The sequence below is a fragment of the Urocitellus parryii genome, unplaced genomic scaffold (genome assembly GCF_045843805.1).
Source record: "Urocitellus parryii isolate mUroPar1 unplaced genomic scaffold, mUroPar1.hap1 Scaffold_35, whole genome shotgun sequence".
NCBI classification, from domain to species: domain Eukaryota; kingdom Metazoa; phylum Chordata; class Mammalia; order Rodentia; family Sciuridae; genus Urocitellus; species Urocitellus parryii.
Genome location: NW_027553167.1, coordinates 4135438 through 4161730, shown reverse-complemented (window position 1 = coordinate 4161730; position 26293 = coordinate 4135438). Strand labels below are relative to the sequence as shown.

Here is a 26293-nt window from a genome sequence, read left to right as displayed (position 1 = left end):
GTGGGGTGGCCCCTGCAGCCCTGCATGCTGGGCAGTCCCATCCTTCAGGCAGCGTGGCTTCAAAAAGTCTGACCACATTTCATCTGCTTTCTGTTTTCTTAACATCTGGACAGAGTTGTAGTGAATGTCCCAATGTACGTGTCTCCTCCCAGGTCATCTCTGTCATTTCTGGGTCACCTTCAGTTGACTGGTTTCCTCTTTTCCTGCTGGGCTGTGTTTTCTGCTTCTTTGCACACCTGTGAGGGTGTTTGTCTCTCTCTCTCTCTCTCTCTCTCTCTCTCTCTCTCTCTCTCTCTCTCTTCCCTTCCGTCCCTCCCTCCATGGTTATTTTGTTTATTTATCTTTATGTGGTGCTGAGGATCAAACCCAGGGCCTCATACATGCTACACCTCATCTCTGAGCTAGCCCTCTCACAGTGCCTGGGCTGCACAACATAGCTGACCCCATGCCCTCTGCAACCTGCTGAACACACCCTCAGCCCCAACAGCTGCCAACCCACTTTTTTTTGGTAGTACAGATGGACAGAATGCCTTTATTTTATTTGTTTATTTTTGTGTGGTACAAAGGATGGAACCCAGTGCTCACACATGCTATGCAAGCGCTCTTCTACTGAGCTATAGCCCTGCCAATCCAATTTTGCTATGGTGTTTTGGTTAGGTCTGGGACTTCCTGAACATTGCCCAGGGAGAGATTGAAGGGGCTCTGTGGGCAGGGGCTGGGAGGCTGCAGCCCCTGCAGCAGCCAAGTCTGGCTACTTTCTACCTCTAGGGCATAGACTTTCTTCCACCTGCTGTGGCAGAACAGGAAGCCCCCACCCGGCACCTGGCACTGAAGACCACTCATCAGGGCCTGAGACACAGAGCAGCCCTGAGGTCCCTCTTTCTAACCCTGTGCATCCTTGATGCCAGTTTTGAATGCCATTTCTGCCAGGAAGCTTCCTGGATCCTCCAGTCAGAAAGCATCCTGTTCCTGGAGCTTCTGAACACATCCAAACCGTGGTATTCTGACTCCCACAGAAATCCTGTCTTCCTCTAACTGGACGGGAGCCCCAGTGGATGGCACTCTGGCATTCTTGGCTGATGGTTCTTTAACTGAAACCAGAAGAGAAGAGCCAACCAAGGGCACGGTCCTCCTGGCTGGGCTGTGGGCAGGGCTGAGGTCTGTGGGATATCTGAAGGTCCGGAGGCTCCAGGCTTCCCACAGCCCCAGGCTGGGCTCTCAGAGGGCTGCTCCTGCTGGGGTCTGCCCTTCCCCATTTTTCTGGTCCCTCTGCTCCTGTCCCCTGTGGCCTGTCTGGCCACCTCCCTGCTACCACACCACACCCTCTACCTCAGATGGCTTCCTCCCAGCCCCAGCTCACACACACAGAATCCCTTACCCCGGGAGCATTCCAGGCATGCACAGTCCACTGACTTGCCCCTGGCCAGGCTGTGCATTAACACAAAGACAGCTGGCTGGGTTTCCCTCACCCAGGTCTGGAGCTCCTGAATGGGGAGCCCCCACCCCCACTCCGTGTGGTCGCCTCTATACTGATTTCATTTATCACTGACCGAGGATGAGTAATTTTATTGTGAAGCACAGTTCAGGGTGATAGATGAGGGAGCAGGGCAGGTGGTCGCCTTGCTGTCTTCCTCTCCAGAGGGAGGTGGGAAGGAGAATCCTGCCTCTCCATAAGTGGAGGCTGGCAGTTGGGGAGGAAAGAGCCCCATCAGGGTGGCTGGCCATGCCAGATGGGAGTGAGGAGGCAGGGAAGGCAGACCAGGTATCCCTGTCCAGATAGGGCAGGACCAGGACATGGCCATCCCCCACGTCCTGACTAGGGCTGAGGCTGAGGGCCCTACAGGTGGGAGTATGGAGGGGCAGATGTGTAACTCCAGCATCCAAACAGAAAAAGTGGGGATGCTTTCCTCTGAAAATTGCCACAGAAATCAGCTTCTCTTTGAATCCATGTGTTTCTGTTTGGTTTCCTTTTTTTTTTTTTTAAATTTGCAGTACTGTGAACTGAACTCACTGAGCCACACCCCCAGCCCTTGTCATTTTTTTAATTTTGAGACAGGATCTTGCTAAGTTGCCCAGGCTGGCCTTGAACTTGAGATCCTGTGTCCTCAACCCTGCTAATCCACTGTTTTTAACAATGCTCATCTCACCAGCTACTGCACACCCACACTTCAAAGTAACACTTGCCGGCTGGGGCTGGAGCTGGGGCTCAGTGGTAGAGCACTTGCTTAGCAGGTATGAGGCAGTAGGTTCCATTCTCAGCACCATATAAAAATAAACAAAATAAAAGGTATTATGTCCATCTACAACTAAGAAAAATAAACAAAGTAACACTTGCCATTGGTCACTTCCAGGTATTTGGTGAGGGACCCTGCATTGCTGCCAGTGGGATTTGGGGTTCTGGCCTGCCCACCCACTCCAAGGTCCCCGGCCTGGGTGGGATGTGTGTGGCTGGGTGGGTGGAAGCTGGGAGGCACAGGTGCCAGGGAGCAAGCTCACCCCGACTGCTTATGGTGGGCAAGGTTCTGGGGTCTGGGAGGGCTGAACAGACCCAGGACTTCCCTCCACTGTGGTCAGCCAGCAGCCTCCCTCTGGCAGGCAGGTTAGCCCCCTGGCTGGACATGGGTCAGACAGTCCTGCAGGACCTCTCAATCTTGGCCAAGAAGTGTGAATGGTGGGCGCCTCGCTGTGTGACAGTCCCTGTCAGTCACGATGGATGTGGGCCCAGAGAGAAGCGGGGACGGCGACGGGAGGGGGCGCTGGCTGGCGGAGCTGTCCCCAGCCGCCGGCTGCGTCCCCGGAGGATGGTGGCTGCGGCGCCAGGAGCGTCCTGGAAGTCTGGGCAGCTGCGCCGCCACTGCCCCTGGCCTGCCCCCAGCCTGCCCCAGTGGGCTTAACCCTTAGTCTCTCTGGGCTAACCCTCGTGCCCAGGCCTGGCTTAACCCTTAGGTCTCCACTGGTCTAACTCTTCTGTCTCAGGGACTAGCTGACATCCGCTGTGCCTAAGTTGGCCCCAGTGGGCAGCCCAGGAGCAGCGCCTACTGGAGCTTCAGGCTGGAGAAAGACGCTGGCCCAGGTCACTGAGGACACTGCCCCTCCCTCTTGCCCCCTTTTCCCAGGGTCTGCAGTCAGGCCTGCTGTCTTCCCCTTGTACCACAGGGACGCAGTGAGGGCACACTGGATAATGACAATTTCTGCTAAAATTGTTAGTATGCTGGGCTCCCTACCCAGCTCTTTGTGCAAATCATGAAGCTTGTCAAGATGGCCTGCCCAGGAAACTGACGCTCTGAGAGGCCAGGACTTGGCTCAGCCATGGCAGGTGGTAGAGCTGGATCCTGCCTCCTGCACCAGGGCTAAAGGCATTCCCTCCCCTCTCTCCTGGCCCCTGCCCCTTCCTCTTCTCCCTCCCAAGCAGATGGTGCAGGAATTGAAATGAACTTGTGGGGAGGTGGGCCTCTGGATTCTCAGAGTCTCTGAGGAGGGTCTACAGATGATGAATCCCTGGGAGTGGGAGTATCTTTGGATCTCAAGGAGGAAGAGTCAACAGTCATGAAACCCAGAGAAAATGGACTGCAGCAGTTCCAATCAGGTGAGACTCAACCTCTCTTTGACTCTGGATGGGCTAAGGGGTAGACATTGTACCAACCCCTGTTGCCCACTGCAATGCCAGCTTGAGTTCTCACACAAGACTGGCATTTGAACCATAGATAGGAGCCTTAAAAATAACGTAAAGGTCGGCTGCTGTGGCACGTGCCGGTATTAAATCCCCAGCACAAACAAACAAACAAACAACAAAAACTAGAACTTTAAGGGGTTAAGGTGTAGTTTAGTGGTAGAGCACTGCCCAGCATGCTCTACCATGAGGCCTGGGTTCAATACCCAGCACCAGGGAAAACAAAAGAAAATAAGACCTTAAGGAACAGAAATCATTGGTCAGCCAGAGAATGACAGGAAAGGCTTGGGCACACTACTGGAGACAAGGGAGAGAGAGAGAGGTGCTCCAAATTAGGGCTCCTAGGGTTTCCACAGCCTCAGCCTCTCTACTACACGTATTCAGTTCCCCAGGACTCGGCTGAGGTCTGGGTAGCAAGTGTGTGCAAGAGGACGTGGGCCTTCAGCCCCTCCAGTCAAGGAGAGGTTGAGTCTCACCTGATCAGAACTGCTGCAGTCCGTTTTCTCTGGGTTTCTTTGTTGAGGCTTGGGAGGCCTCAGCACAGCTGTGGCCCACAGGTTGGTCAGGGATACCTGGGACCCAGAGTCCTGTAGCACCTGCAGGGCAGTCCCAAACCATCTTCCTGGCTCCTGTGCATTTTAGGTGGGTGGTGGCTGGCTAAATTTCTCAGCATCTCCCCAAGTGTCACCCTCACTTGTGACCTTGGATTCAATACCCAGTCTCATCCTAGGTGGAGACAGCTGGATTTGCTGAACTATGGGAACTCTCTCCATTTTTCTGAGCAGGAAAGAAAAGAGGGTGGGAAACTGGTTTCTGAAAGCCAGGTCACATGCCAGGAGGACCTCTGGCTGCATACAGTCAAATCTTGCAGTAGGAGGACAGTAGAGTGAGCACATGTGGAGGGTCTGGGGTCCAAGAGACTGACCATGAGGGACAACTCTGCACCCAGCCAAGGTCTGCATCTTATGCCACTATCAAAGCCTATGGGTGGGTGAGGATAATTCCATGGGTTATGCTGCACTGCTGCGGTACATCCTTAAAACTGGCAAGAGTGGGTTGGCAAGTGAGGAGGGACTTGACTCAGAGGATAGTGCTGGATCTGCTCCTGAAGGCGGTGGAGCCCACTGCCCATGCAGGGTGAGATACCTGCAAACTTCTCTTCCTAGACAACTGACCAGGAGGTCTGAGAGAGGCAGAGTGAAGAAAGTCAGGGTCAGGGTGAATTGACCCTTGGCCTGACTGGTGAGAGACTGAACATGTTTAAGGGCCAAGGGGCTGAGGTGGGGGCTGAAGATCCAGGAGAGTTTCCCCCAAAGCAAGGTCAGACTTAGATGGGAGGTGGACCCCCAGCATCAGGCCAAGGGCAGGAATGCCTGATGGGTGGGGGTCTGTTCAAGGTTGGTGAAGGAGGAGGAAGGCAGGGAGGGGGTCATCAGGGCTTCTGCCAATGGCTCGGTGAGGGGCAAAGGTGCAGAGGTTGCTGCTAAGTGACTGAAGCCACAGTGTGGGCAGAGGTGAGCCATCAGGGTCTCCTCTGCAGGGAACAGTGTCAGGAGGTGGAGCTCGTCTGCAGCTGGTGAGGGCAGATCAGGTAGAGAGGAGTTGTGGACACGCAGCAGAAGGGGGCTGCAGGTGGAGAGAGAGTAGGGCTCTTAGCCTCAGCCCAGAGAGTCCTGATCTGGCTGAGGATGGTGGGGCTCGAGTTCTAGGGACAGTGGGTACTAGCACTCAGGCACAGCTAGATGGCTGAGTGCAGGGCATATATGGCCTGCATGGCTTATTTTTTATATTTTATTGAGATAGTATTCACATTACAGGGGCTGGGGTTGTGGCTCAGCCGTAGATTGCCCGCTTAGCGTATGTAGGGCCCTGGGTTTGATCCTCAGCACCACAAAAAATAAATAAACAAAATAAAGCTATTGTGGTCAACTACAACTAAAAAAATATTTAAAAATTCACACAACATAAATTTAAGCTCAAAGTGAAAAATTCAGTGGTGCTTTTTGCATTCACAGAAGTAGTAGTCCACAGATTCACATACAGACATATATTGTAGATTAACAGATACCATGCTTTCTTTTATAGTTCCTAGACATCCTTTGCTAAATCCAATGATAAATTGGGTGCCATAAAAAGAGTTTAAGTAAGTACAAAACTCATACTCTACAGATGCTAACCAAAATTAACAAAAACATAAATTAATGTGTAAGATTTAACTATAGGCAGACTTAGACAGAAAAACACTCGGTAATTTGGTAATACTCTTGTAGATGACTCTTGAATAAAATAGAACGTTAACACCACAGTTAAACAGAAGATGATTTTTGGAACATTTTATATAAAAGCTCATTTTAATAAAAATGTCAATATTAAATGAGAAAAAAGGAAGGAAACAAAATTTGCCAATCAAGAATTTAGAAAACGAACAATGTGAACCTGAAGAAAGAATAAGTGTATTAATTAGATAAAAATTTAGTTAACATATTAAAATTAGAATTGATATATAAAGAACTCTTCCGGGAAGGGAAAAATTGGGCAATGCACAAAACCAACCACATGAATACTGGTAGGAAAATTTGAGACATATTCACACCAAAATTCCTGCACTTATACTTCCAGTATGTGAATGCATAGTTGTAACAGACATTCTCAGCAATGTAGCAGAGCTTCCTTTGAATTGCTGCTTCACAACCTGAGGGACATTATGACAATAAAGGCCAAATAAAAGTTTCTAACTCTCCTTTACAAAAATAATACATAAAAAAGCAATATTACAGTTTCCTAGTATAGAAGTAGGTTCTCATAGTGAAAGTCCAAGATCCCCTGTAGCTCTGCAGGGGGAGAAAAGAATAACCACCATGAAATACATCACAGACTTCTCCAAAACAAAGGCCATGACTCTGAAGGAAAAGGACTCTGCCAAAGCTACATCCCACCTGTAGGAAGGGTACTTCCCTGACTCTAGTACAATTTAGTCTTCCTGCCTTATCTAAAAAGACAATATCAACAACAATAAAAACCATACAGCCAATAGCTGTCACTAAATCAAGGACACAGATTTAGAAAGCTACAGTATTAATAAGAGTCTGGGGTCAGCTTGACCCCTGGAGAAGCACTGGTGAAAGACACAGAACCAAACAGAGGCCTACTAAAAGACTGAGATTTAACAAGAAAGCTACAGAATGTTCCTTTACCCTTTTTCTTTACTACCACACCAACAGGTTCTAGTGTAATGAAAGAGTACATAAGCTAAAAGAGTGCTACAAGACAGCTATTTTTGTTGAGAAGTAGTACTTGGTGAAATCAAAAGTCAAGAGGGGATGATAAACAAAAAGTCAAAAAGATATTAGTGAATTGTGGAGCCTCTGTTACCTAAACCTAGAGCAAACATGAAATACAGTCTAACTCCTAGTTTGATGAACATGAATCCTTTCCTCAAAAGCCTCATTATTTCAGGTCCAATTATCAAATACAAGGCATCACAAAAATCAAGATGAAAACACAGTTTAAAATGACAAAATAATTTTCAGAACCAAAATGACAATATTTTATATAATTACCAGATATAATATTTAAATAACTATTAATATGCAAAGTAATTTAATAGATAAAAGCAGATAAACACAAGAACAGTTGAGTTATGAAGGTGGAGAGATGAAAATTCTAAGTATCTAAAGGAGCAACCAGAAATTTAAAATGCACACACAGAGTAACAGCAAGGAAACAGACCTCTGGGAGCTCAACATAGACTGAGCACAGCTGGAGAATCACTGTGCTCCAAAACAAGTCAATTGAAACTCCCTAAACTGAATTGTAAAGAAGGAAAATAAATAACAAAAAAACTCAACAAAATCCAAGAACCTACAGAAAATTTTCAAAGGAATAATAAACACATCATTGAAATACCATAAAAGAAGAAACTAACATAAAATAAACATTTTTAAAATTAATGACATGCCAAACCCCAGATGAAGGAAACTCAGAGGAAAACAATTACTAAAAATCTGTGTCTAGGCATATCATATTCAAACTGCATAAAAACAGAAAACATAATAAACAGAAAAGCAGAAAACTAAACATACATACATACATACATACACACACAAAAAAATTATCTGTAGAGGGACAACTTACCTACATAGGGAAACAACAAAACTTATCTTTAGAGGGACAAGGAAAGTAATTACATATTCTCAACAGAAATCACAAAATAAAAAAATAATTAGACAAACTACTTGAAGTATTAAAAAACACTCTGAAATATATATATCCATCAAAATAATCCTCTAAAATGTAGAAATATGATTTTTCTCAAACAAAATCTGCAGAAATTCCAGGCCAACAGATCTGCCCTATAAAAATGTTAATTAAAAAAGAAAAAGTTCTCTAGGCAAATAAAAAAAGGTCAAAATCACACCTATGTAAGGAAATGGAGAGCAAAGAAGAAGGGATGGATCAAGGTTAAAACCGGGTTTATTTTTCTTATTCTTAATTGATTTGAAGGATAACTATTTAAGGCAGCAATTGTACAATATATGGGCCAAATATAGCATATGCCTAAGTGAAATGAATGACATAAAAATCAGAAATGACAAAAATAGAAAGTGACACATTATAAGTTACCTGTGACACATTTGAAGTGATATAGTGCTCTGTGAAGATGGGCTTATGCTAGTTAAAGTGATATATTTTAAGTCTGGGTCAACAATTTAAAAAGTTTAAGAAAAAGAAAACTCTGTTAAGAGATAATTTGGAGTTATATAAAGTATTAAATTGAAACACAGAAGGCAGTAAAAGATAATGAGAGAAAGAAACAAAGAACAAAAACAAACAATAGAAAACAGATATTAATATGGTGAATATTCGTTCAAGTTATAGCAATAATAACTTCAAAATGTCTAAACACACTAAGTAAAAGAAGTTTTCAGGGTGGGCACTTTATGTTGTCTGTAAGAAACACATTTTAAATATGAAGACTCAGATAATTTAAAAGTAAATTTCTCGAGAAAGATCTACCAGGCTAACACTAACCAAAATGAGGCTAAAATAGTTACATTAATATGAGATAAAGCAGACTTTGGAGCAATGACTATGAAAGATAAAAAAATAATAAAAGGGCTAATTGTTCAGAAAGACATAAAAATCCTAAATGTGTATGTACCTAATAAGACAGCATCAGAATTCACAATCCAAAGCCTGACAGGGTTGAAAGGAGAACTCAACAAGCCTATATTAAAGTGTGTACAATAGATTCCTGGGGAGAACTGCCGGTCGGTCGGACGTCTCGGCTGTCGCTGGAGGAGCGGTCCCGGCTCTCCGGGAAGGCGGCTGCGGCGGCAAAATGAAGATATTCGTGGGCAACGTCGACGGGGCGGATACAACGCCGGTGGAGCTGGCAGCCCTCTTCGCGCCCTAAGGCACGGTCATGAGCTGCGCTGTCATGAAACAGTTTGCCTTCGTGCACATGCAGGCGCGCTGCGCGCCATCGAGGCCTTGCATGGCCACGAGCTGCGGCCGGGGCGCGCGCTCGTGGTGGAGATGTCGCGCCCAAGGCCGCTGAACACTTGGAAGATTTTCGTGGGCAATGTGTCGGCTGCATGCACGAGCCAGGAATTGCGCAGCCTCTTCGAGCGCCGTCGACGCGTCATCGAGTGTGACGTGGTAAAAGGTAACACGGAGGCACGCTCGGGGGCGGGGCCGCGCTCGGGGCATTCTGCCTGTTAGCCACGCCCCTTACCCGGGGGGTCGGTCACTGCGCGGTTGGGCAGGGTGGGGAAGTGCGCTGGGGCGAGGCCAGAGGTGTTGGGGGTGCGTTGGGCAGAGCCACCCTCCCCCCCTGCGGTCCAGGCACCGTTGTTCACCAAGTGGGAGGAAGCGACTCTGGGAGGGTGCGGCGGCCACTGAGAGCCGAGCCACGGGGCCGGGGACGCGCCAGAGACTTGCGAGTGTACCGGGGGCGCGTCTTCTGGTCTCCTGGGCCTGGCACCGAGCGGAAATTGGGAAGTGACGGGCACAAGCCGGATCATGGAGCGGGGAAGATTTCGCCACTTCCCCACTTCCTCTCCAGACGTCGGTCAGAGCAAGGGAAGAGGGAAAAGGTGGGGGCTGACGCCCCAAGGCCGCCCTCGTGTTCCCTCCCGATGAATGCTCCCAAGCGGAAGGTAACGGGGCCCTTGGACGTTTCTCCGGCTGGGATCTGTTAGTATTGTTTGGCATGGGTCTCCTCATGGGTACAGGAAGGGCCCCTTCCGAGCCACTTTGGTATTTTCAGTATTTGATGGGTTAGATATGGCAGCTCTGTGGTCCAACTCCCTTAAACCTGTTTTCCCTCTTTTCCCACCCTTTGGGCTCGATTTTAGATCTGTTAGCTGGAAACCCTGACCTTTTTGCTTGTGGAAGGAGATTTGTTTTATGAGGGCCCCTTTTGTACAGCTTTACTTGCCAAACTGATGCCCCAGGGCAGTGTCATTCTTTCATAAGCTTGACGACTTGCAAGGGGGCATACTTTGGCTGAGGGGATTATGGGGAGAGATGTGAGAGGTCTTCCTTAAACATTGTCTGGAAACGATTTACTTGAGAGTTGTCATTGCTTGAATTAATTCTCAGAGCAGATCCCTAGTTTGCCTTTTCTTTGAGAAAAATGTGTCACCATAATTTAGGCTTGATTTCCTTTTTGGAGCCCAGTCGACTTTTTCTTTTTTTCTTTTTCTTTTTTAATATTCTGGGTTCTTATCCCCTAAGTTCTTTCTCTTTTGGGGAAGATTTGATGGGCCAGCCCTTGTATATATGTGGCCTGTCTTTGTTCCACTTGAGAACAGATCTGAATTAACTTTGCCCTGTTATTTTCAAGGATGCACCTGGGAGTATGTGATGCCCTCCTGGTATTGGATTCATGCCTGCTCATACCCTGTGTGAGACGTTTTGAGGATGAGAAATAAATAGGTGCAGTTGCTTGTTCATGGTCACCAAAGATATTTCATTTGTTGTCCAGTAAAGGCACATCTTTGGCCATTCCTTGTCCTTTCCACAAGCTGGGGAAATGTCATTGTGTCCCTTGCTAGGAACAAATTCTTATTCTGCATTAATACTCCATTCTATTTTCCTCAACTTAGGTTATGCAAGTCCACGAGACTATCCGGAATCGGGCTTTCCTGCTGGGTGCTCTGAGGCAGGATGTATGGTGCATGGATTTTTGATTTTGTTTAGAATGAAAGGGTGGGAGGGTGTCAGATTGGGTACTTGGCCAGCAAGGGGTATGAGAGTTTTGTGTTTAATTAATCTGTTAGGTTTCTTCTGTAGTTGTTAGGCAGGGTGACTGGTAGATTGAAAGTCTAGAATCAGTACTTGGGGCAATCTCTATGGAACTCATGATCAAGAAGCTTGTTCTCAAGTGATAGAGAAAGCCAAAAATGTTCTTGAATTTGTTTGGGATCAACACTAAGTGACCGGGGGAATGGTGGTGGTGATCGTGGTGGTGGTAAAGTGCATGATAACTTCACATGAGTTTTAGAATTTCTGGCTGATTCCCTGTGAGAGTTAGAGAGAAAAGTTTGTGCATTTTGTTCCTTTGTAAACATTTGTTAGCAGAAATGCTTGGACTTCCTCAGGGAGGTGTCTTCCATTGTTGTTAGGCTTATATGCAATAGCACCTGATGCACTGATATCCTTCACTGATATCTTTATAGTTCTTAGGGGTGAAAAAACTTAGGATTTAAAGTTGGGAATTTGTAGAAGAGACTGGCTCAATAAATAGCTTACTTATTTCTTGACTGTGAATGAGCGTTTGATTTGCTGTCAGGTCTTCTGGTTTGCAGTTCTAGGGTTCAAACTCAGGGCCTACATGCTGTGCTAGCGACTCTACCATTGAGCCACACCCTCAGCCCTGTCAAGTCTTTGAAAAGCACAGGACAGGTAGCTCTGTTTTATTTCACAGGAGAAAAACATGGTTGCTTGGTTACTCTAGGAGCTTAGATATGATTTGTAGACCAAAAATCTCCATAGCAACAGTGGTAACCACTCTCTGCAGCTGTGTCTTATTGGTTATTCAAAGATGAACAGCTTCAAGAACCACTTGCAGACTTTGGCCATTGCATACTTCAGGGGAGGTCTGAGTCAGAAGAGGAAAATTATCCCTTCTCTTTTGTGGGTAGCCATCCTTTAAATACCGAGCTCTATAATTTCAAAGTTTTTAAAAAATCATCTTAGGATAGGAAAAGTTGTTTTTCTGGATTCTCTTAACTTTGGTACTAGAGGGATTGTGATGTCATCAGACCATTAGGAGGTATCTGCAGAACTACTTGTTAGGTTTAATGCTAGTCTTAACGGAGAGATTACTTTGAGCTAACTATCCAGGCAAAAGAGTCCCTGGAGTTCTTCGGATCTCTGCTACTCTGATGGCTGGGAAGGAGTTGGGATTCTGGGCATCATTGATGGGGTTAGGCTTGAATTTGGCTACTCAGTGTGATGGGACACAGTTAACCCTGATGTGATTCAGTCATTTTGACAACCTAGTTATAATTCCTTTCAGATATCAGGCTTAGAAACTTAGATATAATTTGGCTATAATTATATCTTCCCCCACCAACAGTTACATAGTTCATCTGGGCTGTCAGTTGAACTGAACATGTGAAATCAAACCAACCCCGCTTTTTCTTTTTGCAGTGCAGGGAATTGAACCTAGGGTCTCACACATATTAAGCATGAGCTCAGTTTACTGAGCTACATCTCCAGACCTGAAATCTCAGTTTTTAAATTTTACTCCTTGATCTCTTAATAAAACCCAGCTATGTAGGGAGTAGACAATGGATGTTTGGGGGAATTCCAAATAATCAGGAATGTGGTGTGTTTCCTTAATCCCTCACAGTGCCTGGAGATTGTCCCCTTTCATCCCCCCTCCCCCAGTCTGCCTACAGGCTCTAGCAGATCTTCCTGTTTTCTCTTTACCTTGAGTGAGCCTTTCTGCTTGTCATTGCATTCTCTAGGTGGTTTTGCCATTCCTGAGGGTCAGCACAGTTTCTGCTCTTAGAGACGTTAGACCACCTGCTACTGTTTTTAGCTAGCTACCCAGAATGAAGATGAGAGATCAGAGGATAATTCTAGTACTGTGTGGCCAAGTGAAATGGAATGCTTAGCTTTTCATAATTGGTAAATAAGGAATCAGGCTTTGTCTGTGGGAGTGTTGAAGACTTGAGAGTTGTGATAGTTCGTTTTGTTCTTTTATCATCTTTAGAAGGTTCCAAGTTTGTGTGTACAGATGACATTGTGTTTTATTATAGATGAAAGATAATATTCTTTAGGAGAAATAGATCTTTGGGTATGCAAGTGAGGGTATCTCCATTATTTTTAAAAATGAAAATTTCTAAAAATAAGGACACTTGTTTGAAGGTCATAGAAAGGATATCTTTGAAAATGGGGTGTTGGGAACTTCTTCGAGGTATCTTTTTATTTTTTAAACTGATGTGACAGAGATTGGATCCCAGCATTTGGATTTTTTTCTTAAAATAACCATAGGGCCTTTAACTGCAGGGCTTTATTTCTCAGGGACAAGCTCCTCTCATTGTTCAGGTCCTGTTTGCACCATTGCAATTTCTACAATTTCTAGTATGGACACAACCCCGAGAATTTTTTTTCCTTTCTAAAGTTTTCTTCTGTGGTAGATGAATAGTTCAGTTTTGAGATTTATAGCCTGTCTTAGTCCCTCTTCCTCACACAATTCATTCAGGTCTTGAATGAAAGCCTCAGGGGTGACCTTCTAGCTTGCAGTGATTGCAGCTTCTTGCCTCACAGCTGAGAAACCAGGTCTTTCCTGTGTGCAGTCTGGCCTATGAACAGAACTCCAAAGGATAAGGTATACCTCTCTGTCCTTTAAAGAGGAAGTGGTGGAGGATGTAATATGCCTGAGGGGGAGGGGTCTTAGTTTCCATTTCCCTTACCTTGTAGATGTACATAGGGTCTAGAATCTCTCTTTCTAAGCTTACATTTTTTTTTCATACTACACAGTTATACCTTACACCAATCTGTCCCAGGGACAGATGGGTGTAGCAAAGGGGCATGGGGCATAGAAGAGCTAAAACTGGTCCTGACATTGATATACTTTGATTTGGGCAAAGTAAAAATTCTTGAACATGTTTGCCCAACAGTAAAGTGGAGATGATGATCCTTTGTTGTGCCACCTTACAGGATTGTTATAAGGCCCAAGTGAGGTTGTGTGCATGAAAGTACTTTGAAAGTTGGAAAGTAATGTGAAAAGAGGGGAGATTACATTGGAGGAATTTTGTGAACTGCTTGCTCTTTGTAGGCTCTTGCCTGAATTGAATCTCTTTCACCTTAATTGAACTAGGCTGAGAAATGGCTAGTGCTTGAGAGCTAAGCGTCAAAGGTGAGCAGTGGTGTTTGGTGAGCATGGGATGAGAACACTGAATAATTGAGTGATCCAGAAACCCTTTCTTTGTTTTGTCTGCTGGTTTAGTCTTAAAGTAGCTGTGAAGATTTTTATCCTGTGTTGCAGTTCATCTTTACTCTTTCTTTTCTCACCAGGGAGTTGGGTGAAGTGGCAGGGGGAAAGGGGAGAATGGGAAAAAGCCCTAGTCAAAGGTGACTCTTTGGGACAGTCAGAAGCTTTGTTATGTGGGAGCCAATATTTTATGACATACTCCTGGAGAGGAGGGTTTGGTGGCCTGGAGGTAACTGGCAACAGCTGGGTGCTGTTGTATCCAACTTGGGACCCATCGGGTAGCATGCCCTGGCCCCCTAATTGCTAACCCTCTGTCTGCTGCTTTATCAGACTACGCGTTTGTTCACATGGAGAAGGAAGCAGATGCCAAAGCCGCCATCGCGCAGCTCAACGGCAAAGAAGTGAAGGGCAAGCGCATCAACGTGGAACTCTCAACCAAGGGTCAGAAGAAGGGGCCTGGCCTGGCTATCCAGTCTGGGGACAAGACCAAGAAACCAAGGGCTGGGGATACGGCATTCCCTGGAACTGGTGGCTTCTCTGCCACCTTCGACTACCAACAGGCTTTTGGCAACAGCACTGGTGGCTTTGATGGGCAAGCCCGTCAGCCCATGCCACCCTTCTTTGGTCGCGACCGAAGCCCCCTGCGCCGTTCACCTCCCCGAGCCTCTTATGTGGCTCCTCTGACGGCCCAGCCAGCCACCTACCGGGCCCAGCCCTCAGTGTCGCTGGGAGCTGCCTACAGGGCCCAGCCTTCTGCCTCTTTGGGTGTCGGCTATCGGACTCAGCCCATGACAGCCCAGGCAGCCTCTTACCGCGCTCAGCCCTCTGTCTCCCTTGGGGCCCCATACAGGGGCCAGCTGGCTAGCCCTAGCTCCCAGTCTGCTGCAGCTTCTTCTCTCGGCCCATATGGAGGAGCCCAACCCTCAGCCTCAGCCCTCTCCTCCTATGGGGGTCAGGCAGCGGCAGCTTCTTCGCTCAACTCCTACGGGGCTCAGGGCTCCTCCCTTGCCTCCTATGGTAACCAGCCATCCTCTTATGGAGCCCAGGCTGCCTCTTCCTATGGGGTTCGTGCAGCTGCTTCCTCCTACAACACCCAGGGAGCAGCTTCCTCCCTAGGCTCCTACGGGGCTCAGGCTGCCTCCTATGGGGCCCAGTCTGCAGCCTCCTCGCTAGCTTATGGAGCCCAGGCAGCTTCTTACAATGCCCAGCCCTCGGCTTCTTACAATGCCCAGTCTGCCCCATATGCTGCACAGCAGGCTGCTTCCTACTCTTCCCAGCCTGCTGCTTATGTGGCACAGCCAGCCATAGCTGCTGCCTATGCCAGCCAGCCAGCCGCCTATGCTGCACAAGCCACTACCCCAATGGCTGGCTCTTATGGGGCCCAGCCAGTTGTCCAGACCCAACTGAATAGTTATGGGGCCCAAGCATCGATGGGCCTGTCAGGCTCCTATGGGGCTCAGTCGGCTGCTGCGGCCACTGGCTCCTATGGTGCCGCAGCTGCCTACGGGGCCCAGCCTTCTGCCACCCTGGCAGCTCCTTACCGCACTCAGTCATCAGCCTCATTGGCTGCTTCCTATGCTGCCCAGCAGCATCCCCAGGCTGCTGCCTCCTACCGTGGCCAGCCGGGCAATGCCTACGATGGGGCAGGTCAGCCGTCTGCAGCCTACCTGTCCATGTCCCAGGGGGCCGTTGCCAACGCCAACAGCACCCCGCTGCCCTATGAGCGTACCCGCCTCTCCCCACCCCGGGCCAGCTACGACGATCACTACAAAAAGGCTGTCGCCATGTAGAAAAGGTACTGTATGCCCCCCCGCCTCTGCCCCCAGCTGGGGCTTAGGGCAAGGGGCTGAGGTTGGCATGGGAGGGGAATTTTAGGCCCCTCCCTCGGTCTTTTCTCCTTTACTCCTGTGGGGTGTGCAGAGGCCGAGGGGGTCGGTGTCTGTGAACTTTTCTGGTCACCAGGGTTCAGGTGGAGCACAGAGCTCAGCCTGGGGTGGTACCAGTCAGGCTGGGAAAATGTCACCATTCTAGACTAGCCCAGGTGCCTTAGGAGCCACTGCCTGCAGGATTATGGCTCATACCCTTTCCCTATGTCTCAGGGATTCTTAAGCCTGTTACCTTGTTGTCCTGGTATTGGTGGGGGTGGGCGTGAAAGAGTAGTCCTTTTGACACTTAATGGCTGAAGGCAAGTTTATGAGATGCGTCCACACTCTGGGAAGTTGGGGACCTTGCTTTCATCCACCGTTCTGTTGATAAACAACCAAAGTCTTTGTGTAGGACCCATGGGTGGGGATATTTTGTTTGTGGTTTGGGACTATAGACCAAAATTCACCTTGGCCACTTCGGAAAGGAGGGCTTCAGTGGAGGGCTTGGTTTCCTAATGAGTTGAACCCAGGCTTGATTTCTTGGCCTGGATAGGGTGAAGAACCTTCTGACACAAGGAAACCAAACTGTTGGAGACCAATCTGATCACACCCTCCCTGTCCCTATTGGCATCTCCCCCATGCCCATCTGGAGCCCTCCCCTCAATTGTCTCATTCACCAACTGTCTTCTTCTCTCGACTAGGTATGGTTCCGACCGGCGTTTAGCCGAGCTCTCTGATTACCGCCGTTTATCAGAGTCGCAGCTTTCGTTCCACCGCTCGCCGACAAAGTCCTCGCTGGATTATAGGAGCCCGAATAGCGTGCGTAATCGGAATGGGCATCGGGCAGGCGATGGTAATGAGACAATTGAAGTGGCCAAGGTGAATTTTGGTCTATAGTAGTCCTTTTGGCACTTAATGGCTGAAGGCAAGTTTATGAGATGCGTCCACACTCTGGAAAGTTGGGGACCTTGCTTTCATCCAGTGCAGCTCAGATGCACTCTGGCTACCAGCGCCGCATGTAGGGCCATCCTGGGGATGGGGCACCACGGGGAGGGAGGGAGAGGTAGGTAGGGTGCAGACCCAGGTTATAACCACTCTGGCCCATACCTCTCCCATTGCGGTTTTTCATCCCCTCCCTCTACCATGTGGGCCTTCCCCAGGAGACCATCCTTTTGAGTGTTTGGCAGTAACTTACTTTGTTCCTTCGCCTCAGCATCACATCTTGTTACTGGCTCTAGATCTGCGGTTTCCCCTCTACCCTGCCTCCCATCTCTCCAGAATGGGAATTACTTTTGTTTTTATTTTTTCCTGGCTCCCTTTTATTTTTGTGCATGATATTTAAGGTCGTGTGGATGGGGAAGCAACTTGCAGCTGAGGTCGGCGGCGCCTTTTTCTTTTAGATGTGAGGGAGGCCAGGAAAGGGTTAGCTTAACCATTTCCTGTGCGCCAAGCTGTGCCAGCAGTCCAGGGGGCCCTGATTGTTCCTCTGTAGACTGTTGAGACTGAGATCCTATTGGGACAGTCAGTTGGTATGTGTCCAAATCCCTGCTTACCACTGATGTTCTAGCGATGGTGAGCAGCACAGTCCCAATTCCCCATCTCCCCAAGTAGGTGGTGTTAGAAAACCTTAATTTCCCCCCCCTTTTGTATGGACTACAAATAAAACTTGGGGCGATTTGCAGTTTGAAAAAAAAATAAAGTGTGTACAATAACCCTCTATCAGTAGTTGATCAATCAAAGAGCTAGACAACAAGTACAAATTTTCATGAACCAAAGAGTTCTACCTATTAGCTTGATGAAATTGACATGTACACAATATTCCATCCAACAATGGCAGAATTTACATTCACATTTACATTAATATGAAAACTTGACAAAGATATAACATTTTCTGGGTCATAAAACATACTTAAAATTTATTTAAAAAATCATGACTGGAGTTGTGGCTCAGGAGTAGAGCACTTACCTCACAGGTGTGAGGCACTGGGTTTGATCCTCAGCAACACAAAAAACTAAAGAAAATGAAGATATTTTGTCTATTGCCAACTAAAATTTAAAAAAAAAATCAAAATTATGGGCTGGGGATGTGGCTCAAGTGGTAGCACACTCGCCTGGAATGCGCAGCATTGGGTTTGATCCTTAGCACCACATACAAATAAAGATGTTGTGTCCACTGAAAACTAAAAATAAATATTAAAAATTCTCTCTCTCTCTGAGTGTCTCTCTCTCTTTCACTCTCTCTCTAAAAAAATCAAAATCATACAAAAAGTTTTCCTCTTATCATAATAAAATTTAAAGGATTCTTAGAAAAATACCTCAATATTATAAAATAAGTGACACAGTTCTGCAACAACCCACTACTCAAATTATCAAGAGAAGTTTAGAAATATTTTGAAGTAAATGAAAATGAAAATACAGATTACAAAAATTTGTGCAATACAGCTGAGCAATGCTTAGATGGAGTAATTTATAGCATTAAATTCTTTTTTTAAAAAAAAATATATTTTTTTAAAGATAGAGTGAGAGAGGAGAGAGAGAGAGAGAATTTTTTTTTAATATTTATTTTCTAGTTCTCGGCGGACACAACATCTTTGTTTGTATGTGGTGCTGAGGATCGAACCCGGGTCACACGCATGCCAGGCGAGTGCGCTACCACTTGAGCCACAACCCCAGCCCCAGCATTAAATTCTTATGTTGGAAAAGGAGTTCTAAAATCAATAACCCACGTTTCAGTAGAAGTATAGCAAGTGAAGTTCTAAAGCAAACAAGAAATAAGAAAGGGGAGGGGGAGGATCATCAAATTTGAAGCAGAAATAAAAAAATTGAAAAGCAGGAAATAATAAAGAAAATCAACAAAACCACAGTTGGTATTTTGACAATATAAATTAATAACAATTCTAGCCAGGCTAACAAGATAACGAAGAGAACACATAATAAGCCAACATTATAAAGGAAAGAGAGACTATCATTACTAATCATGAATCTTAAAGATGACAAAAGAGAGCTATAAACAACCAGCCCTATCTATAGCCACAAAACTGGTAGCCTAGATGAAGTGGACCAACTACTTAAAAAACATGAACTAAGAAAATTCACAAAAGAAATATAAAGTCTGTATAGCATTGTATATTTACTAAGAAATCCAATCAATAATTAATAACCTTTCAAATAGGAAAGTATCAGTCTCCAGTGTTTCATTGGTGAGTTCTACCCTAAATTTATAGTTTTCTAAATTCTCCACAATCTCTCCCCAAACATAGAATCAGAGGGCACAATAACACATTCTATAAGACCAGCAGCACCCTAACCAGATAAAGACATTGCAAAATAGGAAAAGTATAGAAATCTCTCTCTCGGTAACACAAACACAAAACCCCTCAACAAAATATTAGCAAATAAAATGTGTAAAAATGTACATACTGACAAAGTGGAATTTATTCTAGGTATACAAGGTTTATCATGATCTACTACATTACCATGCTAAAAGAAGAAAATACATGAGTTCAAGTAAAAAAATTACTTAGCAAAATCCAATTTCTATTCATAATAAAAATAAAAAGTCCTTGTCTTATACAGAATATACACAAAACCCTAACGAAAACATCATACCTAATGTGAGCAATTTGATGATTTTTCCAAGAGAAAAGCAAGGGTACCCATTTTCACTATTTCTATTCAACATCATATGGGAAGCCCTCACCAGTTCAAGAATAAAGAAAAAAAAATATACATTCAAAGGAAGAAACAAGGTGTTTTTATTTTTAGATGACATTGTAATCTATGTAGAAAATTCAAAAGAACAAAACCAAAAACTCTTGGAAATAAGTGCATATCGCAAGGTCACAGTATACAAGATCAATACTTGAAAGTACATTTTGGCCTCATAAAATGTGTTTGGAAGTATGTCCTCTGCTTGTATTGTTTGGAAGAGCTCAAGAGCTAGGTAACAAGAGTGGTGATAGAAGGGGAAGTGGACACCAGAAAATGTAGGCAAGAAGATACCAAGTGGCAATGTACAGGATAAGCAAGTTTAGAGATGTACTGTACAATGTGAGGACTGGGGTGATGAAATTGTACTATGTATGGTTTGAATTAAATGAGTATATTTTAGCTATTCTTGCTATGTAAACAAAAATGGGCAATGTAAGATGTGGGATGATGATATGCTAATTTTCTCCAATGTAGTAACATTTTTATTCTGAATATCTTACAAATATATTCTCAAGTTTGTATGAAGACGACAAAAATTTAGATAGACATAATTTGGAGAAACTGAACTACTCAAAATTAATAACCTACAACTTCAGTTAAAAAAATAGGGTCTCATAAAAAGTATGTAATCACTTTGCATAGACACACTGACTCAACATAGAGACTTATAATTTTGCTTCCACCAATTAGATGCACTTGCAGGACAGTTGATTGAGGACATTAGATATGCAAGGGAAGAAGCAGAACATAGAATATCCATGCCTGTGTGAATCGTGGCAAAGACAATGACTTCCTATTACAGTAGGTAGAGACACTCATTTTGCTACTAAGTTCACTGGATGGAGTTGAGTTTCAAACCACTGAATGACGTCACTAAGAGGGCATATGGTAATGTAACTAATGGCCTCATCTCAGTATATGGTATGAAAATGAATTCTAATTTGTTGTCATTAGTAAGAGGGTCCTAAGGGAACCCCCCTCTCCTCACAGGGTGAGAGGCTGCCTGGGAACATGTTCTCCAGTTACCTTTTAACTTCCACCTCCATGTCTCAGCAAGTGGACAGTATATGAAAACAGAACTTGACGCATTATAATCTCATGCAGGAATATACTTTTTTCCTGGAAAATTTATCCCAGGACACCTTAAAATCTCGACCCTTAGCCACACATTTTCCTGGCTTTGATTGTTTTACATAGATCCAATGCAAAGCAAAATAAAAAGGCATGTAGATCTTTCACCATCCAAGATTTCCCTACTCAAAGGAAAGGTCCCTTTGGGACTGGAATTGAGACTTGGCGGGCACAGTCGCCAGCCTCAGAAGATGGCTCCGCAGGTGTCTGTAATGTCGACGAGGATGGAACTCACAATCAGGAGCAAATACACAATGGCAGCTTGAGGACTTAGATTAAAACATATAAGGGACTTTCAGAGTGAGTTTGAAATCTGCCTTGTCTCACACTGTGCTTATTTTAAAAAATCAAATAGTTCTACAAGGCTTCAGACTAAAAAGGGGCCGTTCCTTCCCTGGTTTCCCACGCCACCCCTCACTCTTCTTCCTCCACAAAGCCACTGCCACTTCCAAACGTCATCTTTCCTTTTGGTACACATTTACCTTTCTTGAAATAGCACCGCAGGCCGCCTTCTGTGGACATGATTATCCCTGACCAGCTCCATTTTCCTGGGGACTCCTTCCACCCCTCTCTGTCTCTGAGCCCTCCTCCTGCTCATTCTTGGCAGCTCCCACGTAGGATGAGCACCAGGTGCCATGTGGTGAGCAGGCCCCAGGCAAACCTCAGAAGTGGGCCTTTTCCCCCTTGACTTCTCTGATAAAAATCTAGATGACTGGCAACTTTATTTCTCGCCATTTTGATGCTGTGAGGCAGCTTCTGATGGTGTTTTTAATGTGCCTGCAGGAATCAAATAATTTGTTGTGGCGCACAGTGTGGAGGGATCCTAAGCCTTCCCACATCAGCCAGGATGACTATATGATTTATCATCCCTACCAGAATACTTGAGCGAGTCAAAGGGAGATGTGAGCCATCAGCCAGGACACAGTCCGGGAGCCCGGCTGTCCCAGGCACCCTGCAATGAGTAGTTGCTCTAATATTAGCTTATTTACTCTGTGGTTAGCCTGTGATATGCCAAGAACGGCTGTGAAACTTCACAGCTGGCACAATGGAGCAAATGACCAAACGCCCCCAAAATGACATGATTTGGTGGAGAGGCCACAGCCAAAGATTCACAATGTTCTGTGGCACTTACTGTAGATACAAGGACGACAACGCGTTTTCTGAATGGGTTGATGTTCCTAAGCAGAGAAAACCAACCAACTGTTGCTTTTGATCTTCCACTTCATTTCAGATACTTTGAAACATGTAAATTCTTTGGATGAATGTAAATCATTAAGGACATGTTGGATTGAATAGCCTATTAGGGTAAAAAGGCCATGGGCTTCTTAGATAATAAAGAGATGTCACATCTCCTTGGACAATAAACAAATTATCTAAGAGGCTCCAGTGTTCATGGCTCTGAGATGTCAACATTTTTGTAGTAGAATAATGGAGTTGGAGTGGCCTTTGATGAGGCTGTCTGAGCAGAAAGTACTGCTTCTCAGCCGTACCTCTCCTCCACTGTGGCCCATCCCAGTGACATTGGTGGTCCAGGAGCTTGGCTTTGTTAGCTGAGCTATGGAGCTGCTACCATGCCTGATGCTCCCAGCCAGGGGCAAGGCCAGGGAGCCCACAGATCCAGTGGAAAGACATTTCCACCAGCAGGAATCTCATGAGCAAAAGCCCCTGGGGCAGGCAGTTAAGGGGTTTGGGGAAAATGAAAAGCAGAACTGTTGAGGGCAAAGAGCATCTGAACTAGAAGCTCACAGATGGGACCATGAAGGATCCTGAAAGCCAGTGTGCAGAGCTGGGACTTGGTTTCATGGGCTTCTTTTTCTCCAAGGATGACAGTAATCTTAAAATGGGAGGGTTAGGAGAAGCATCCCTTGGGAGGCGTCGGCAGGAGTCCAAGGCCAGCGAGGGCCGGGGACTGCAGCTGCCTTCTCCAGGCCTCCGGAAGCCACCTTTCATTTTGCCAGATGGGAGTCACAGAAAACTGGGAAGGGAGAAAAGCTCATCATTTCCCAAAGAGCAGGAGAAGCTGGGTTCTGGAACACACAGATGATACGTTGGATATTAATATTGGTTCTGAGCAAAGATTTCAGCAGATCTTTGAAGAGCTAGTGTGTCGACACTTGGCAGGAAAGGTAGTTCCTCAGAGCCAAGCCAACTAAGTTCCTCTCTTCATAGTGTTACCAGATTGGGTTTCCAGGGCTGTGGCGGAAATTCTTCTCCAATCTCCTCAACGAAACGGAGGAAGGTGGGCAGGGTGGGCAAACAGCTTGGCAAGAGCCCAGATATAAGCAAATGCAAGATTAGAGGTGCAGGCAGATGTCCCCAGTGCTGCCGGAGGGCTCTGTCCACATCCTACCCTGATGATGTGCTCATCAATGACAAGGGTGAGGAGACCTTAACGGGTCTATTATGGCATATTCTCTGCTGTCACAGAGCTGATGTGTTACATGTCAGACTTAAGAGTTTAAGAGATTTTGGTTGTAAAAGGATGCATGGAAACCAATAAGATGACATTTAACAGGGATAAAGATAAATCCTGTCTTTGGATAGAAAAAATTAACTAGCTCAGTATAGGATGGAGAAGACCCAAGAGCGGTTCATCTCAAACAGACTGATGGTCTATAATTGACCGGAAGTTCAATGTGAAACAATAGCCCACATCCTGGCTGCTCAAAAAAAAATCAATATAAACTTTGGGTGCATCAATAGACTCATAATATTGAAGGTATTAAAGGGAAGTGCTTCCAGGTCAGAGCGTTCTGGGGTTGTCGTGTGTAGTTCTGGGTACCAGGATCAGGGGACAGGACTTGGGGAGGAGGGGCACATGCATCTAGGCAGATGAGGGTCTAGAAGCTATCACATGATGGACAGGGAGTAAATGGGGACGTTACTCTGAGACACGAGGGCTGTCTTCCAAGCATTTGAAAGTCTGTCGAGTGTAACAGGTGGCCAATTTTGTCTGGAGGGTTCATTCATTTATTCAGTAGCTTTTTTCTCACTGCCAACTACATTCCACATTGTGTCAAGCATGATGGGTGTTAGAGGCATGTGATCTCCCAGGAGAGTGGACACAGGGTCCCACGGGCTGAGGTGGATTGACATTAGGGATACATAAGGGAAGCACAAGGGGTAGACTTGCTTGTGCCTACAGAGGCCCATTCATGCCTACCTGACCAGGAAGTCAGGGTGCTGGTGGGCCAGGAAGGCGGGCACTTGGGACTGGAAAATGGTGCTGACTGAGGTCCAGAGTATTCAAACACATGGCCGTGAGAGCCGTGAGCTAGAGTTTGCGGATGGCATGGTGTGACAGGGGTGTTGGATGCCAAAGATGGCCTTCGAAGCAGGACAAAGTGTATGCCAAGATGTTTGCACTTAATAGTAGGCAACAGAGAATGAAATGACATCAAGTACCTTGTCTCTTTGTGCAAATTAACCCTCCAGTAATGAAGCTGAGCTGGGGGCTTAAGCCCCTGACTACCATTGCAACATTTCAGAATAGAGGAAAACTTGAACCAGGGCAGGAGGAGATCGAATTGACCAGACAAAAGCAGGACCTGCAAAGGATGCTTTGGCAAGGGCAATTTGGGCTAAAAATAAGCAACAGTCTATTTAATCATTGAGGTTCTTCAACTTGTGAAAGGAGCTGAGTGACCACTTGTCAGGGATGCCGTAGAAACCACAGCTGCATTGGCAGGCAGGTGGGACCTCACAGGGCTTAATGTCCCTTATCAGTGCTAAGAATTGGTGATTATCTCTCACAGTGTGGAGTGATGATTTCATCATGAGAAAGCATGTTTCATATTTTAATATCAGTAATGAAAGGTGGCATTGCTGGTTCTTGGTTTTGAGATTCTATGCTAACGGTATGGTCTTGCTAGAACTCCCGGAGCAAGAGACCACAGACTAGGCAGTTGAACAACAGGCACTTGCTGTCTTTCTGGAAGCTGGAAGTCCAAGATCAAGGTGTGGGCAAGGTTAGTTTCTCAGAGGTACAACGGAAGGACCAGGTCCAGGCCCCCCTCCTTGTCTGTAGATACAATTTTCTACCTGGCCACCATCTTTCTTCCTTGAGAAATTGTGTTCACATTTCCCCTTCTTATGACACTTGTCACATTGGATTATGCCCCAGTATAATGACCTCATTTTTACCTGATTGCCCCTGTAAAGACCCCATCTCTGAATAGGTCACATTCTGAGGTCCTAGGGGTTAGGACTTCAGCACAGGAATTTGGAGGGGGCATAATTCAGCCTATAACAGTAACTGAAGGTCAACTCTGGACTTAGAGAGAAACCACAGCCCCTAACAGGATCTCTGAGCCCTCCTGTGAGCAGGCCCCCTCTGCCACAGTGAAGTCCTAGGCTCCTCGGTGCCTTCATCTGCCAGAAGTGGACTCCCCAGCTCAGTGCTCCCCTCTGGTCCCTCAATTTCCTCCTCAGGCCAATTCGGATCCTCCAGAACTACTGGAATCCTTCCATTTTGTTTCATAGCACTTATTATTTGTAATTATGAATTATTTTACCATCAGCGTGCCTCTGCATATTCCTGGGGGAACATGCTTTAAATATCAACTAGGCCCAGGTAGCTGCATTTAAAGGAAAGACTGACAATCCAAGTAAAAATATGTGTTCTTACTATGTTCAGTACCCGTGGCAACTCTCTAGTCCATTTCATAATTTTAAATTGTGGTAACAGAGAACATAAAATTGACCATTACATTCATTTTTAAGGGTACAGCTCTGAAGCATTGGCAGAGTCACATCATTGGGCCACCATTGCCACCATCCCTCTCCAGAACTTCTTCATCATCCCAAACTGAAACTCTGTCCCCATTCCATCTCCCCAACGCCCCCGGCACCCACCATACTATTTTCCAACTCTATGAATTTGCCTACTCTTAGAGCTTGATATTAGTGGAGTCCTGTAGCATTTGTCCTTTGGGGACCAACTTACTTCACTCTGCACTATGTCCTCAAGGTTCATCTATGCCATAGCATGTGTCTGAATGCCCTCTCTTTTAAAAATGGAATTTCCCTGGTCTGGCTCTCCTGCCTTGTGCTTCTCCCATCGTCCATTGGAGTGTACTTGGTTTACTCCTACTTTGGGCTACTGTGCACTATGCTGTCGTGAACACGGGTGTACAAATACCTATGAAGTCTCTGCTTTCAGTTCTTGTGAGAACATACCCAGAAGTGGAATTTTCTATTTCATTTTTAAGGTGCTGATTACAACCCTATAACCTGAGTTCATGGCCACCTGCAGTTGGAAAGACTCTATGTTTTCTGTGCTGCACCTTTGGCCCCAAGCCTGGTGTCTGGCACTGTGTAAATTTTTTGGAAGCCTGTTTCATTAAACAATAGATGTCCGAGGCTTCATGTTTCTAAGTAATTTTTTTTATTGCTCTCTATGAATAAATGGTACAGAGCTCCTACTTTCTTTTCTCTTTTTTCACACATTATACAAATGCTGTT

General features: G+C 45.8%; 1 pseudogene; it reads left to right on the top strand.

The window, feature by feature from the left end:
* Positions 1–8941: 8941 nt before the first annotated feature.
* LOC144252004 (RNA-binding protein 14-like) lies at positions 8942–16712 on the top strand (annotated as a pseudogene).
* The last annotated feature ends 9581 nt before the right edge of the window (positions 16713–26293 follow it).